The 17,165-nt window shown below is 34.9% G+C and overlaps 1 protein-coding gene across 5 annotated transcripts in view; it reads right to left on the bottom strand.

Annotated features, from left to right (window-relative positions):
- The window catches only part of REV1 (REV1 DNA directed polymerase), a 96,617-nt gene that overhangs the window by 46,797 nt on the left and 32,655 nt on the right, over window positions 1-17,165 (bottom strand). Inside the window, exon 2 of one of the 5 annotated variants that reach the window (XM_077915039.1) lies at window positions 11,084-11,183. The exons of 3 other annotated variants lie outside the window; for them this stretch is intronic. The gene's annotated coding sequence lies outside the window, so the exon portion shown is untranslated. The remainder of the gene's footprint in view (window positions 1-11,083; window positions 11,184-17,165) is intronic. One more of the 5 variants, XM_077915040.1, reaches the window with a different exon arrangement.

The raw sequence follows: 17,165 nt of genomic DNA, 5'->3' as shown, positions 1-17,165 counted from the left end.
TAAACAGCTAGCCAGTCGAAAATCTATAGTTTACTTATTTTCTTACCCTAAAGATTACAAAATTTGGCTGACACAATAGTATTAAGTACCAATTCAAAGGCTAGATACAACATAATATGAACAGACGCCAAATCCAATAAAAAGCAAGGAAACGCAAAAAAAAGTATTTACAAGTTAATCCACAACTTTCCTCAACCAATTCTAATTGTATTCAATGATTTAAATAGGAAACAGGCTGACAGAAAACATTACCTTTGTTTACGCATACTTGTAAAAGCACTGTCCCCTCTACTACTTGCTCTCTGAAATCAAATTACTGCAGAAATTTGGAACTGGAAAACCTGGACAATTTACTGGCCTACTGGATGAAATTAAGGAGGCTCCTTGAAGTTCACTTTGCAAACTCGTACATATTCTTTAGTGTGAAGTGGACCATAAAAACCAATCTAGTTAAAAGGTAAGATTACATGAAATCTGGTGTCAGACCAACCTGGATTTAATCTTGGCTTTAACATTCTTTGGATGTATTACTTTGAAAAAGGACTTAACTCCTTAAAGCTTTCTCCTCTTTACAAATAAATAAGCCTGGCACATAGAAAGTACTCAATGTAAAAACTGTTGTTATTATAAATTATAATGACAGCAGAACTCCTTTAAAGCATTGTATGACTTGAGGATCCAGCCCTATACAAAAAATGGTAGAAGACAACACATATGCTGACACATGGTAGCCCTAACTTTTCAAACACAGAACTGCCATTTAATGCGCCAAGGACAGCAGCCAGGAACCACTCCACCAGCCCCAACAGCCTGGCGTGCATGGTGGCTGGTGGCTGCCCTCACTTTTATAGCTTTTTGATATTTTTAAAACAGTATTTCTCTCTGGCTCTATTTCTTCAAGCAACAGAACATACTTCCACATTACAAGTTCAAAAGAATATAAACAACAGCTCTGAAGATTTGCACAATAAATTCATTTTTGTGTTTAACACGCTCCTTAAATTCAGCAGATGTGGGCTAAGTAGAGAAAAATGTTTGGGAGACAGTATCCAACCCCATGAAACCTCTATGACACTAAGCTTTGTGTAACCCCATCCCTCCAATCTACTACACCAGGTAATTTTCTTCGTACTACCAGTAACAACTTGAAATTACCCTATTTGTTTGTTGTTAGATTTCCCCCTTGAGCACGTGCTCCTCGAGGGCAGGAACCTTGTCTGTTTTATTCACTTACATTATGTCTGCCACAAAGCAGGTGTTCAGTACACATTTACTGAATTTACTGGTATCTCCCATGCATCAAAGCCTCCTGCCTGGGGTTTTCACCCCTCTAGTAAAAGTGGAGTGTGAGTCGTATTACCATGTCTATTTTCAAAACATTTACTCAGTAACTCAACATATTAGGCCATATAGCACAGGGTCCAGAGCAAGATCGAGGATCGAGTGGGCACAAATCCTAGCTCAATCCCTTGCTAAATTGTGGACCTCAAGCAAGTTACTTAACTTTCCAGGGCCTCACTTTTCTCATATGTAAACTGATAATAATAGTGTCTCAGAGGGCTGTTATGGGATTAAGAGCTAAAATTATAAATTGCTAAGAAAAGTGCCATGCTCAAAGTAAGAATTATGTGTCACCTATTACCAGCATTATTATGTTATCATCTCTTACCCCAAAAGCAGAAAGAAGGTAAAAACTCCATGTCTGAGGCTTTTCTCTACCTATAAATCATTACATTTTTCAATTCATAATCCCACCTTTAAATCATCTTGTTGCCCACCCTCCAGTACCTTTTCTTTCAAGAAAGTCCTTAATGTATTAGCAAGAACAAAAGAAGAAAATGAAAAATCCAACAAAACAAAAAACTATTCAGAGACATTTTATCCCCCAAATCTTTACAACTGATGTTACCCTCTAGAGAATGTCAGAACTAAAAGAGCCTGTAGAGATTTAATAACCATTTCATTTTCCATATTGGTATAAATAAACTTAAACCAACTAGACCAATTCAAACAGTAAATAATCTCTCAACCCTCATTATACATCCTCACTGAACATATTATTTTTAAATACATTAGAATATTTAAAAAGTAACTTAATCACCAACAAAAATCATCACCATAGGTTACCAATGACATCTTGGGGAAGATCCTTTAAGTAAGAGTGTCTCAGAGGCTCAGCGGCTCTCAAAAACAACTTTACCAGAAGAAAAAAACAAAAACAAAAGCAGCAGTTCTAACAAAAGATTTTTTTAAAGGTACATGTGCCAATCAAATTATTTCTCTGGAGATTTACTGAATTTTTCAACAAGTAAATTATTATTCATCAATGCACTTAAGGTTTATTATAAATAACATCAACTTTAGGTAGATTAATTATTAGAAAAACTAAAAGATCAAAGAGAATAAGGTAACTTCCCAAAGTTACATACAGCTAGTGGGATAGCTACAATTCAGGTCCAGGTTTCTGTCTCCAAAAACTCTTGATCAGCCTTAACATGTTGCTAACCGGGATAGAAAAGCATGGTTTTGGGACACTTGGGTGGCTTCAGTGGTTGAGCATCTGCCTTCAGCTCAGGGCTGATCCCAGGGTCTGGGATCAAGTCCTGCATCAGGTTCCCCACAGGAAGGCTGCTTCTCTCTTGCCTAGGTCTCTGCCTCTCTGTGTCTTATGAATTTTTCTTTTCTTAAAAAAAGAAAAAAAAGAAAAAGGCATGGTTTCCAGCTGAAAAGTTGTAATATCTTGAAAAGTTGTAATACCTTGGGCAACTGACCCATCCCATTTAGCCTCAGTTTCCTCTTTACAAAAGGAGAGGCTAAACTAGATGATCCTTAAGATTCTTTACAAAGCTATTTATTATATAATTCTATCTATGTACTAAAACCATTATGTCCAGCAAACAAAACTTGAAGACTATTTTACAAGTTTGTGAGAGAAAAGCAAACCAGGTCACTCAATTTTATGGATGAAGGAACTAAAGCAGAAAAATGTAAATGAGTTAAAAAATACATATATATGTTAGCAAGACATTGGAAAAGGTAGGTCAATAATTCACATATCTTGATTATCTAATAAACACCAATGTCTTGTACACACATGATAGGTATAAAATTCAGTACGTTTAAGGTCGAGTAATACAAAGTACTTAAAAGCAAATACTGTCTTTACAAGATAAAATATGTAGTATAAGGGAAACACAGTGAACTGGAGACCAAAAGTCCTGAGTTCAGTCTAGCTCTGTCAAAATTAACAACTATCTACTATCTTTATGCTTTAGTGTGACAGAGGTCAAATGGGATGACTAGAGCAAATGATTCCTAAGGTTCCTTTCAGACCTAAACTATTATGAATCTGTTTGGCTTCCAGATAAGTTTTCTATCACTGCTTCATATTCAATTACCAACAGCTTCCATCACATTAAATACCATCACAGAAAAAAAAAAAAGTATTATACAACCAACCTGACTATCCATCAAAAAGTCGGTAATAGGGATCCCTGGGTGGCGCAGCGGTTTGGCGCCTGCCTTTGGCCCAGGGCACGATCCTGGAGACCTGGGATCAAATCCCACATCGGGCTCCCAGTGCATGGAGCCTGCTTCTCCCTCTGCCTCTCTCTCTCTCTCTCTGTGACTATCATAAATAAATTAATTAATTAATTAAAAAAATTATTAAAAAAAAAAAAGTCGGTAATAGTGCTTTGATGACCTGGTTAAAATAAACTATCTTTTATGTGTATTTTACCAGATTCCCTGCTCAACTAAGTTTATCCTCTGTAACTGAAGTTCTATACCTGATCCTATCATATGCTAACAAAATCTGTAAACAGAAGGCAAAAATTTATGGGGTCTTCACTTCTAATCTCTCAACAAGCAATACTGTCAGTGCTTTCATTTACTCATATATCCTACAACGTCTAGATCAACTCCCAAACTGTCCATTAAAATACAGGCACAGAAGATCCAAGACATTTGAAAAAAAAAAGTGAAACTAGTCTACTCTTTTCATCTACAGCTTTCCTACTGAGGAAACACAGCAGTGGTTTGAAACATGATACAGAATCAATATTCTCAGAAAATTTCCTCTATGACAAAACAATCTGACAGCTATTTTTACTAGCAATAATCCTAAATATCCGATACAGAAATTAAAGATTAGATGTCAGTTTCCCTAAGCCATTATATTTAACAAAATATGTTTTTTAAGAGATGCATTAATACTTGGCATATCCTCTTTATAGAGTAAGTGCTATTAATATATTTTTACTAAACAAAATAACAAGGGTAAATTTTTATACATGATAATAAAACTTGAAAATGTCATTTTTTTCCTTTCCCATGGTCAGTAGACACATGTCCATTCTAGTAGCACCAATATATATGTCAAATTTATTAAAAACATCCATCTCTATGCAGAGCAGAATAAAAGTGTCATTAGCTGGTTTATAAACAAAAGCAGGTAAAAAACTGAGGACAGAAAATCAACATGAATTTAGGGCTTATTCTAGTCAGGTCCTTGACATACCTTATCTCACTCCTCACCACCAGTGATTCCAACACTGGAAACTGACAGTTAAGTCTTGGCATCACAAGTCCTGTGTGAGATTATTAAATTCATTTCAATGCTATTCTTACCAGAAAACATACATCTGGGGAGGATTATTTGGATAATCATTTCCTAACTAAAGCACTGTCACAAGATGTTAATGCCCAGGTTTTGTTATGAAGGTACTAGTGCTGTTGTCATGGACAGCTTTAAATGTTACATACTAATATGGTACATACATACAATGATATATAATTCAGCCTTAAAAAGGAAGGTTCTAATACATGCTACAACCTGAACCTTGAACCTCTTATTACACTAAATAAAATAGTGACCAAAAAAAAAATACTGAATGATTCCACTTCTTTGAGGTATCTCAAATAGTCAAATTCACAGCCAACAGAAAAGTAGAATGGTGGTTGCGGGTGGAGGGGGGGAATGGAGGGTCATTTAATGTGTATAGGGTTTCAGTTCTGTAACATAAAGAAGCTCTAGGGAACAGTTGTATAATAAGGTGGCTATACTTAACACTACCAAACTATACACTTTAAGAATAAAGTGGTAAACTTTGTTATGTATAATATGCCATAATTCAAAAATTTTTTAAAAAAGCAAACCACATTTTGACAGCCATGCTAAACACAAAGGAATATGCTACGTACCAGTTAGTACCACATCTATATTGTAAACAGGAATTTAGTTTCAGCAAAACAACACCATTCATATAATAATATTAACTTGAATTTTATTATGTCTGTCATTTTATCCACATTTAATTTTCAATTCTGCAAAATCAGTAATTGTAAGAGCTTGGGAGAACATTATTATTACTACTAACACTTTAAAGATGCTTGTGAAAATCTCACTGCTCTAAGAGACAGGATTAGCTAATAAGTGAAAAAAATCTAGAATTAAAATCCAAGCCTTGATTTCTGTTCCCATGCTCCTTTTCCAACTTATTGCCTCTCAATATATATTCTAAACCTCAGAAAAGTTGCAGAGAAAGATTAATGAAGATAATGGGAGCCACCTGCAGATTAAAAATTTCTATATTAATCCTAGAGTCAGTGCACATGCAATCAACTTTCCAATACTTTTTTAAAAAGATTTATTTACTGGGGGTGAAGGGAGCAGAAGAAGAGTGAATCCTCAAGCTGACTGTCTGCTGAGCGCAAAGCCTGATGTGGAGTGCAATCTCAGGACTCTGAGATCATGACCTGTGCTGAAATCAAGAGTTGGACACTGAACTGACTGAGCCACCCAGGAACCCTCAACTTTTCCAAACTTTTTAAAGCTTTGCCATTTTATTTGGAGAACTGGTACACAAAAACTAGAAATACTTCAACCAAAGCAAAACCATGAAGGTTTCCTATTACATACTTTAAAGCCAAAATTCAACATCTTGAAGGAGGCTCTTTTTTTTTTTTTTTTTTTAAGGAGGCTCTTTTATAAAGCATACAAAATTCAAATAATATTTACAAGTTTTAATAAATCTAAAAACAGGTTCTAAAACTTATAGCTTAAAAAAATAAAATAAAAAATAAAACTTATAGCTTGAACATACACTCCTTTCTTTTCTATGTGCATTTATATGTCCTTTCTTGACAAAACACAAGATCCATCAAAGAGTAACTGATCAACAAGAGACTTCTTCACCTAAACTGTATTTCTCAGGAATAGGACTGTACAATTTAATAATTTTACAAATATCTTAGAAAGAAAGCTTTGCAAACATATAACAATGTATCTCCTAAGGACAATGTTGGGAACTCAGCAAACAGTACCAAGAGTAGGGACTGTAGAGGCAGTGTTTACCTACAGGAAGATTAATGAGTTCTCAGCTTTATACTGCACAGTATTTCAACTCAGGATGTGACTAAGAACACAGGTGGTGACACTTCTGAGTGACAGAAAGTAGACAGTTAACTTAAGAGACAAAGTAATCTTGGCCAAAAAAATATCTCAATGAGAAAAATTTGACAGTGAAAACTGAGGTTCCACATTTTATTTTAAAACAACAGCACCATTTAGTATGTAGGAGAACTGATACACAACACAGGACAAAGATGTCTCACATGACTAAACCAAGTTAAGTCTCTGCCTTTTTTTAATTAGCTTTACCTCCTCCTCTCCCTCAAAATAATGAACTCAAACAATGCAAACATACAGAGGGCAGACCACGAGTGGGATGGTTCTGCTTTACCTCACTTGGGTCAAACTACATGCCTAGAACACATCTGATTCTATTTATGATACAATATATGCTAGACCCTGACCAACTTCATTAGAGAAGTACAGTAAAACTCAATCAGGAGGAGTCCTCTATAGATCTCAAAATCAAGTCATACTGGCTAATAAGCATTAAGTGATGTTTCAGTCATGTATAAAACACCAAAGGAAACAAATTAAGAAACTGCTTTGCCTTAATTAAGAAGATGGAGACATTTAAATTAGTGATTTTCAATTTTTTATAAATAGCAGAACCCTATTTCAAATGAACCGTTACCAAAAAATCCCCCAATACCAAACAAAGTAGTATTATATAAAACTTTATTTTGAAAGTTCAATTTGTAACATAAACTATTACCATTTTGCCTTTTAACATAGGAGTGAGAAAATCCAGAGTCACACACATTAGAACTATTAGCATTTTCAACTATTTAAAAGAAGTTCTATTCCAAAGCCTATGTAAAAACTACTTAACCTAACAACAAAAGGTAAAAAAACATCCCAAGTAAATAACATATATGTTTCATTTATCTCTTCTTGGTGTACTTAAAAATACATATAATTTTAAGATTGCAAAACCTTTCAGGTATTTTGGAATTTAATAATTCAAAACAACCAGCAGCTTTAATCAGGCATCCAATAGCACTTATGGTATTACTTATAACTTAAGGAGGCAGGAACCTTACTTAATCATGAGTGTATCCTCAGTATCCATATTTTCAAGCATCTCACTTAGACTTTAGTAAGGATTCCACAAATGCTTTTTTAAACACAAGATATTCTATCAGAAAAAAAGTTCTGTGGGAACAGAGAGCCAATAAACATTTGATTGAGCTGAACCTGGAAACTAAATAGGATTTTGACATTCCAGGAAGCTGAGGAAAAGATGATGAGAAAAGCTGTTAAGGAACTGGAGAGAAGTGTGGCCACAGGGTTGAAAGCACACTTTTAAAGAACTAGGAATAATCGAGTTTAAGAGCTGAGGGGTGAATTAGTATGAAGAGCACACTGAGAGGACATGACACGGTTTGAATTTATGCTCTGGAGTCCTAGAGAAAGAACTACAGGATCCACATTTTGGATGGAAGCTATAGGGATCCACATTTTAGCTCACTAAAACAATCAGACCTACTGGAAAATGAACTTGCTTGCCTCCCAGGACAGTATACCATCACACTGGAGTCACTGCAAGAGGCTGAGTGGTAGCCTGTCAGTAACTAAGCAAGATTGAAGAAGAATTCTCACATAGACAAGGACTAATTTGAAGATTTAAATTTTCCTCGAATCCCAAGATTCTGAGTCTGTGGTCTAAAAAAAAGGTCAGCAAATTAAGGCCCTTGGGCGCACCTGTTTTTGTAAATAAGTGTTTTTTTGGAACACAGCCACTCTCATTCATTTATATATTGTCTATGGCTCTCGGGCTACAACAGCAGAGCTGAGTAGTTCCAAAAGAGAGTTGCATGGCCCACAAAGCTCTGGCCCTTTACAGAAAAAGTTTGCCAACCCCTGATCTAAAATCTAGCCAGAGGAGCACCTGGGTGGCTCAGTTGGTTAAGCAGCCAACTCTTGATTTCAGCTCCAGTCATAATCCCAGGGTGGTGAGATCAAGCCAGTGTTGGGCTTTGTGCTCAGCAGGGAGTCTGCTTGAGATTCTCTCCCTCTCCTCTGCCCCTCCTCTTGCTTGTGTGGGTGCTCTCTCTCTAAAATTAGTAAATAAATCTTTAAAAAATAAAATAAAAAAAGCCAAAGATGACTACTTTAACCTAAAACCTAAAATATAATATTTGTTCTAGATATTTCTCCTATCCACTATTTTAGATACTGCTTAGAGAGGAGAGGGTAGATTATGCTGCATAATAAATACATGACCTCAAAAATCACAGTGACTTAAAACAAAGGTTTATTTTTCACTCATGAAACATGCTTATCCCATGTTCCATTATGTCCATGGAGCTGTGGCTCCAGGTCATCTTTACTCTGAGATCCAGACTGATGGAGCAACCTCTATTTAGAATGCTGTCAGTCATTGTGGCAAAAGAAAAAGAGGATATAATGAAGCACAAAATAATTTTTAAAGCTTTATCCCCAAGCTGATATATACCATTTCTTCTCACATTTTGTGAACATGACCAAACCTGACTTCATCAAGTAGGGAAGTAAAATCCTCCCCTAGAGAGGGGAAGCAGATTTCAGTGAACAAAAATACAATCCACCATATAGTATATTTGGAAATATTTACATAAATCATTTGTTTTTTGTTTCTACAAACTATCTTATCAGTAACATATTCCTATACCTAAATGTTCAGCCTAAAAGCCAAAAAAAAAGCAAAGGTACTATAATAATTTCATGCTTCCCAAAATAAATAACATTAAAGTTCAGAATTAAAGATTATTTTCTAGTCTAATAAAATCATGCCTAGAATAAAAAATCTAGAAAAAAGAAGAAAATATACCATTCTTAGTTCTATGCCCAAAGAAAGCTACCACTGTGATGATTTGCTTCTAAAATTTTTTCCTCTGCTTTTCTAACAGTTTGGTCATCCCCTACTTCTCATTTTATATCCTACCCTTTTTCACTTACCAAAAATTATTCTGTATTATTACAAATTATCCAGTTTTTTAATGAAGTCATCTTATAGATAGTACAATTTATAACTAAATTTCTATTCTTATACAATGCTTTTTGCTTTCAAGCAGAGCTTTTCTTTCAAATAAAAACAAGGTGATAAGATCATCTTTTCTATAAACCTATACTGGGAGGCCAAATCAGGATCATGGGCTTAGAAGAGACTCTTATTTTAAGAATTACTAAGCCAAAGGTTATAAGCATATTAAAGTCCCTTTACGTGTTTCATTATGTCATTTTCCAAAACAAGTCTACCAACTCACACTCTTGCTCCAGCAATGAATGGAGCAGTTATTTTCTTTCATCCATACCTGCACTGCATATATTCACGTAATAATTTTTTAAATTAAATAAAACTTTGCAGAAACTTATTCTGCTTCATTATACATTTATCTAACAGTAAAGGTGAATATATTTCCATATTTGTGACGCAGGTCTATTTCCTGAAATAAACTGTTTTTGAAACCTGCCTTTAATCTATTGGGATGTTAGTGTTTTATTTCCTATTACTTTGATGTATAAGCTTATTCGCAGTCATCCGATTTGTTGCAACAAATTATACTGAATAATCTGACCCTCTCCTCCACTCATCTGTGAATCTTTCTAACTTAGAATATTTTAAATAGTGCTGAAGGACTAGGCTGTTTGGTTTAATAAACACAATGCATGTAACTTATAATAAATCATACATATATATGTATAAAGATGATATCTAATTTACATAACATATAATTTCTTTTTCTTTTTAAGTAGGCTCCATGCCCAGTGTGGAGCCCAATGTGGGGCCTGAGCTTACAACCCTGAAATCATAACCTGAGCTGAAATCAAGAGTTGGACACTTAATCAACTTAGCCACCCAGAAGCCCCCACAAAATACATGTCTGAGCAACTCTAAACAACTTATCTGCCTGTTCTTATACCAGTTACACAAAGTTTTAAATGCTTACAGCCTTCTATAATAGTTTTTGAGATGTCAGAGCTAGTTCTTCTCTTCTCATTGTTCTTTTTCATCATTATCTTAAGGTACACTACTGTGGGGTGGGGGTGGGGGAATAAAATGTAAGTCAGGTAATTTGCTGTAGCAGGTCGGCTAAAAGTTAATAGCATTAACAAGGATAAAAGCGTTGGGTTTGAAAAAGTATTGCTACTGCAATAAAAGGATTTCTGGCATTGTAAAAACTCAAACTATTTAGCAGAACTACTTATGTAAAATAATAATGGTTGTTCTTAGTAACAATGAAGGCACTCTAGGATCCTAAAGTATGTTCTCAAAGTTTAAAATTATATTCCACAATACTCCTACAGTTAATTTTAAAGAATATTCTGAATGCAACTAAAGTTTAGAACTAAAACCAACCATAGTAAGAAACAATCACACACAGTAAAGTAAAAGGCATGTATCACAGGACCACAATTTAGGCCTAAAGCTCTGCAGGTGAAATCCCATCACAGCAAATGTCATTACAGAACAGGAAAAGAGCCACATGAAGACCACTTTCATGTTTCTAAGCACAGTTTATAAGAACAGTTTTGATCATCTGGTTAAAACAAATTCTATAAACAAAAACTTAAAATCTTGTACAGAAGTTTTCCTTGATAAATCTCTAATGAGAAAATATTCATTATGCGCACCATTTCATTCTGTATATCCAAAGAACTTGATTAAATGTTGGTTGTGCTACATACATGGTAGAAAGAAGTAAACCAAATGGCTGCTTACACCTCCTTTGGTTCTACAGTAGTAATATCCTTCATTATTTCATTATTTCATTTGAGTCTCACAATCCTACAAATTAGAAAAGATAATTTAGCACAGTTACTGACGAGGAAATAGAAAAAAATTAGGTGATTTGTCCATAATCACACAGCCATTGTGCAGACCCTTTTGTGTTCTGACTCCCACCCACTACTCTTCCTCCAGTAGCCATGCTTATTTCGCCCTTGACTCCTTTCCTCCCTAACTACCTTAGACTTATCACATTCAACTGAAAGCCACATACACTTAACCAAACAAAAACTGAAGAAGTTTCAAACAACTACAGAACAGTTTTGAGTAACTACTAGGTGAAAACACCTATTAGATACTGGCAAAAATACAGTGGGTGGCATAAATTACAAGTCTCTCCCACGTTATAAGTGAAATGCCTACATCTCTGATTTACAAGATTAGAGTCTCACTGAAAATGAAAGAAGATACAAATATACAGGAAGAAAATAATTTCTGGGAAGCATACATTTCTGAAAAACTTGGTTTGTCACCATTAAATGGACTCTTCCTAAACCATGACATTGACATGTTCAGAAAACAACAATGTAAGGTTGATAAAGTTTTCAAACAAATCCTTATCACTTGAATTCTAAATATGCCATACTTACATACTACCTTGTTCATTTTGCAATTAATGCCAAAGAATCTGCCTGTTCATCTGTTTTTTTTTTTGTTGTTGTTTTTTTTTTTTTTTTCACAAACTTCAGCAGTACCAAAGCCATTGGACCTGGTCTTTTATCCACATATTGAAAAAAGTTCAAAATAACCAAAACACCTCTTGCCATAGTAACTGTCCTAATCCCACTCCACAGAAGATAACAATTACACTTCACTAGATTTGAAGCACTAGCTCACCTGGGAGCTTTCACCAAAATAAACATATTCAAGACCTATCTCCCAGAGATTATAATTCAGTAAAAGCCTAGGATGTAGCCTATTTCTTAATTAAAACCTAAAGATTTAAGAAGACAATCGAAATAGCATGAGTGAAAATATTTTAACATTCTGATGAACAAATACAAAATCCTGTTGTTCACTCATTTACTTAGCTAATATTTACTGAGCATTTTACAATGTGACAGGCAAGGTTCTAGCCCCTGGGATATGGCAATGATCAAGATTCCTGTCTGTGCTTCATGGTACTTCTATTTCACTGGGCACACAGAAGATTAATAAGATAAATGATACCAGTTCAGGTACAAATAAATTCTATGAAGAGAATAAAGCTGGACAAGGGGTTAGGAAAGAAACTGGAGGGCAAGGTACACTTATCTTAGATAAGGATGGTCAGGGAAAAGTCTCAGAGGAGGTGACATTTGATCAGAGATGAGAATGGTTAAGACCCAAGGACATCAGATGGAATAGCAAATTTAAGGCCCTACAGTGCTACCTCTGATCCACATTTGGCTAGGTGCTATGACATAAAATGAGCTTTCTGATTCCAAAAAACATAATACACAATAAGGCCTGACAACTTAAGACTTAGGTGTCAAATATTTCTAGCAATGATACTATGAAATTTAAATACTATGGACTGGTTTAGCAATGGAGACAAAAATCTAATGTAATCTGAGTCTTAATGGATGAATATAATTTCAATTCACAGAAGTGAGGAAAGAAGCTTATCACAAGAGGCAAAAGCACAAACAGAAGTTCAAAAGCAAGAAAGAATAAAGAAAAAACCAAAAATATCAGAATAAGCCCAATGACCAAAATTAGAGAATATAAAGGGGGAAATGTACGTCAGGATCCTATTTATCCAAGACCCCGCTTAAAGGGTTAATTCCTCTATGAATGACTTAGACTAACTCTCAAAGGCAATAACTTCTCTCCTGTGTTGCCACCTATCTTCCTCTCTACCAAACTCTGAGATTACTTACTCATCACAAAACCCACATTCTCCAGCAATCATCATCTCTGTTTATAGTTCCTAACACACAAGCAGCATAGAAAATACAATTGTTGACAATCAACTAAAGCAGAGTAAAATGGGATGGAGGGTCCACAGATTGGAAAACTCAACATAGTAAACATGTCAATTCTCCTTAAATTGATCTACAGGCTTAATGTAATTCCTATCACAATCTCAGCAAGGTATTTATTTTATAAACACAGACAACCTTATTATAAAATTTATATGGAAAGGCACCGGCCTTAGAATAGTTAAAATAATCCTGCCAAAGAAGAAAATGGAAATAGTCATTCTGCCTGGTATTAAGTCCTATAGGCACAGTAATCAAAACCATGTGGTTGGTATTGGTGAAGAGAGACACATGCACTAATATAATAAAACAGAGAACCAGATAGGTCCAACTGATTTTTGACAAAAGTGCAAAAGTAATCCATTGGAAGAAAATTTTTTAAGAAGCAGAGCTAGAACAACTGGATATCCACAGGCCACCAAAAAAATAAATTTAATAAAAATTAACTGAAAATGCATCATGAACTTATTAAATGTAAAACATAAAACCATGAAAATAAAATAAATAAAATAAAATAAAATAAAATAAAATAAAATAAAATAAAATAAAATAAAATAAAATAAAATAATAAAATACCATGAAAATATTTTGGGAAAAAATTGGTGAGATCTAGTATTAAACAAAGATTACTGAATTGAAAGCACAAAAAAGAAAAAGAAAAAAAAGCACAATTCATAAAGGTAAAGATAGATAAACTAGATCTCAAGAAAATTAACTTTGTTCTCCAAAAGACCATGAGAAAACGATGAAAGATAAGCAACAGACTGACAAAAAATATCTGACAAAGGAGTAACATGTTGAATATATAAAGAACTCTCAAAACTCTAAAGTATATAAAACAATCCAACTAGAAAATGGGCAAAAGACATGTATAGACATTTCACTGAAGAGGACATACGGATGGCAAATAAACACAGCAAAAGATGTTCAGTATCATTAGACATTGGGGAAATACAAAATAAAATCACAATGAGACACCACTACACATCTAGGAGAATATATAAATTAATTGAAAAAAAAAACAATTTGTCTTCATCAAATGCTGGTGAAGATGCAGAACAATTACAACACAAAAACCACAATGAGATATCAGAACACATATATCAAAATGTTTTTAAAAACGCTCAAAACAAGAATACAGAGAAACTGGGTCACTCACAAACTGCTAATGGGAATGTACAATAAAATAGTACAGTTATGAAGAAACAGTTTAGCAGTCTCTTAAAAAAAATTAAACAGGAAGGACACCTGGGTGGCTCAGCAGTTGAGCATCTGCCTTCAGCTCAGGGCCTGATCCCAGGATCCGGGATCGAGTCCTGCATCCAGCTCCTTGTGGGGAGCCTGCTGCTTCTCCCTCTGCCTAGGGCTCTGCCTCTCTCTCTCTCTCTCTCTCTCATGAATAAATAAATAAAATCTAAAAAAAAAAAAAAAAAAAACTAAACAGGCAACTACCATATGCATGACCCAACAATAGCACACTTAGGTTCACACAAAACCTATACACAAATGTTCTGAGCCAAAATCGTATGTTTTGAAAATAACCCGTATGTTCTTAAACAGGTAAATGGTTAACAAATTGTGGAACACCGATACAATGGAATACAACTCAGGAATAAAAAGGAAAAAACTACTGATATATACAACTTGGATGACTCTCCAGAATATTACACTGAACTTAAAAAGCCAATCCTAAAATATTATATGCATATATTCTATACATGTAACATTCTTGAAATGAAAAAAGTATAGAAGTGGAGACCAGGTTAGTAGTTAAAGGGATTAAAAAGGGGCTAAGAGCAAAAGGGAAGCAGGTGTGGCTATAAAAGTGTAGCATGAAGAATCTTTGTGGTATGGAAACATTCTCTATCTTGACTGTTTCAAAGTCCATTTCCTGATTGATATCTTACTATGGTTTATAAGATGTTACCAACAAGACAAACCAGGCAAATAGTTCATAGTATGTCTCAGTATTATTTCTTACTATGGCATATGAATTTACAATTATCTTAGAAAAAAAAGTTAAATTAAAAAAACAGGATGGGGGGGCACCTGGATGGTTCAATAAGTTAAGCATCTGTCTTCAGCTCAGTTCATGACCCCCAGGTTCTGAGATTGAACGCCATGTCGGACTCCCTGCTCCTTGTGAGGAGTCTGCTTATCTCTCACCCTCTGCTCCTACCCCACTCATATGCTCTCTCTCTCTCTCTAATAAATTAAATCCTAAAACACACAAATAAACAAAAAACCAGGATGGGGAGCCTGGGTGGCCAAGTCAATTAAGCATCCAACTCTTGATTTCAGCTCAGGTCATGATCGAGCCCCGTGTCAAGCTCCACTCAGCAGAGAGCCTGCCTGAGATTTTCTCTCTGTCCACTTCCTAACATATGCACACACATGCTCTCTCTCAAATTAATAAATGAATCGTAAAACACACACACACACACACACACACACACACACACACAACGGGATGGAAGGCCAAGAGGTTAACCTTAGCAGGGAAAAGATCTTCTTTTGGGGGGAAAAAAATGGGTTGACAGACACACAATATCCAAAAGATGCAGAATCTTTTCTTAATCTCAAGTTCACTGCTACTTGGGTTGCAAAGGATGGGAGTCACCAAAGAGAAGTTCAGTTGGTAGAACTGGAAACTTTAAAGGAATCAAGAAAACTTGAAGTGTTAAAGTCTATGGGGAGCATGATTAAGAATCAACAATAATATAGCATTTCCACTAGTCTTACTGCATCTAAAGCACTAATTGACTACTGCTAATTCATTACACAGAGGTTGTCAATTCTTTTATCTACAAACTGACAGAATACTCATTAAAACTCAAAATTTTTCCATAAAAAAAAAAACTGTATCATCACAGTTTGCATGTCCCTATGAAATTCAACAAAATGGAACTTTACTTGTAGAATTATGATGTAAATCCTAAGAGCAAAAATTAGTATTATCCCTATCCTAAAGAAAAGGACAGGGAAAATAATGAAAAGGACAGGGTTAATAATGAAAAGGATGGGGATAAAATGGGTCTGAATAAAATGTGTCCACAGAGAAAATGTCTTATGGTCACACAAAAATTGGTGACAAAAGTAGAATTAGAATTTCAAATTCCCAACCATAGTAGTGATCGCTATTGTTTTTTTCCTCCCTCACACAAGGTTATCTCTCTTTCTTCTTATATGAATAAGTGCACCCCCATTAACTGGGGACTTCCATTACTGGCTAATATAACACACAATGTTTCCTTTCTTTCCTTTTTTTTTTTTTTTTTAAACACTTTTAATCTTTATAATGCATCTCAGGAAAGTCTGTGAAGCTTGAATATTCCAGGATACCTAAGTAGAAAAGTTGCATTTACCAACTTTCCCAAAGCTGCACCAGCATTCATTTTGAGAAAACATTCTTAGATGAAATTCATGGTCAATAATGCCTGAAAAAACTTAACCAGGAAAATGTATCTGTTAATTAAAACTTAACATTAATTCAACAAATATTTCCTGAGTAGTTAATGCCCAGTCACTGAAGAGACACCAAGGATACAACAGTAATGAAAATGAAAATGTAGCTCTTCCTCTTATCTAGTACACAAGCAACTACAATAAGATCCAATAAATGCTAAGATACTAAAGAGCCATTAGCTCCACAGGAGCATTAGAAGTCACCTACACCAGTAGGAAGATAATCAGACAAGTGAGGGGAAGTGATGTAGAAAGAGACCTTAAAGATAAGCAAGTACAGCCAGCTGAGAAGCAGAGAGGGATAAATATAACAGAATGACACAAATACTTACAGCCATTCACTTAAAAAAAAAAAAAAAACCACTACAATGATCTCAAGAGGAAAGGAATTCTCAAGAGAATGAAAATTTTAGTAATAAAAGCTGAGAGCCAACAGACAAGTGATAACTGACTTTATAGATTAGAGAAAGGTAAAATCTAAGCTGGCTATGTGGAAACAAGAAGAGTCAGCTTGGTGCCAGTGAAAGCAAGAGAAACTCAGTGCCCAGAAAAA

This window comes from Canis aureus, chromosome 11 (genome assembly GCF_053574225.1).
Source record: "Canis aureus isolate CA01 chromosome 11, VMU_Caureus_v.1.0, whole genome shotgun sequence".
Lineage (NCBI taxonomy): Eukaryota > Metazoa > Chordata > Mammalia > Carnivora > Canidae > Canis > Canis aureus.
This window is presented reverse-complemented; position numbering and strand designations above follow the sequence as displayed.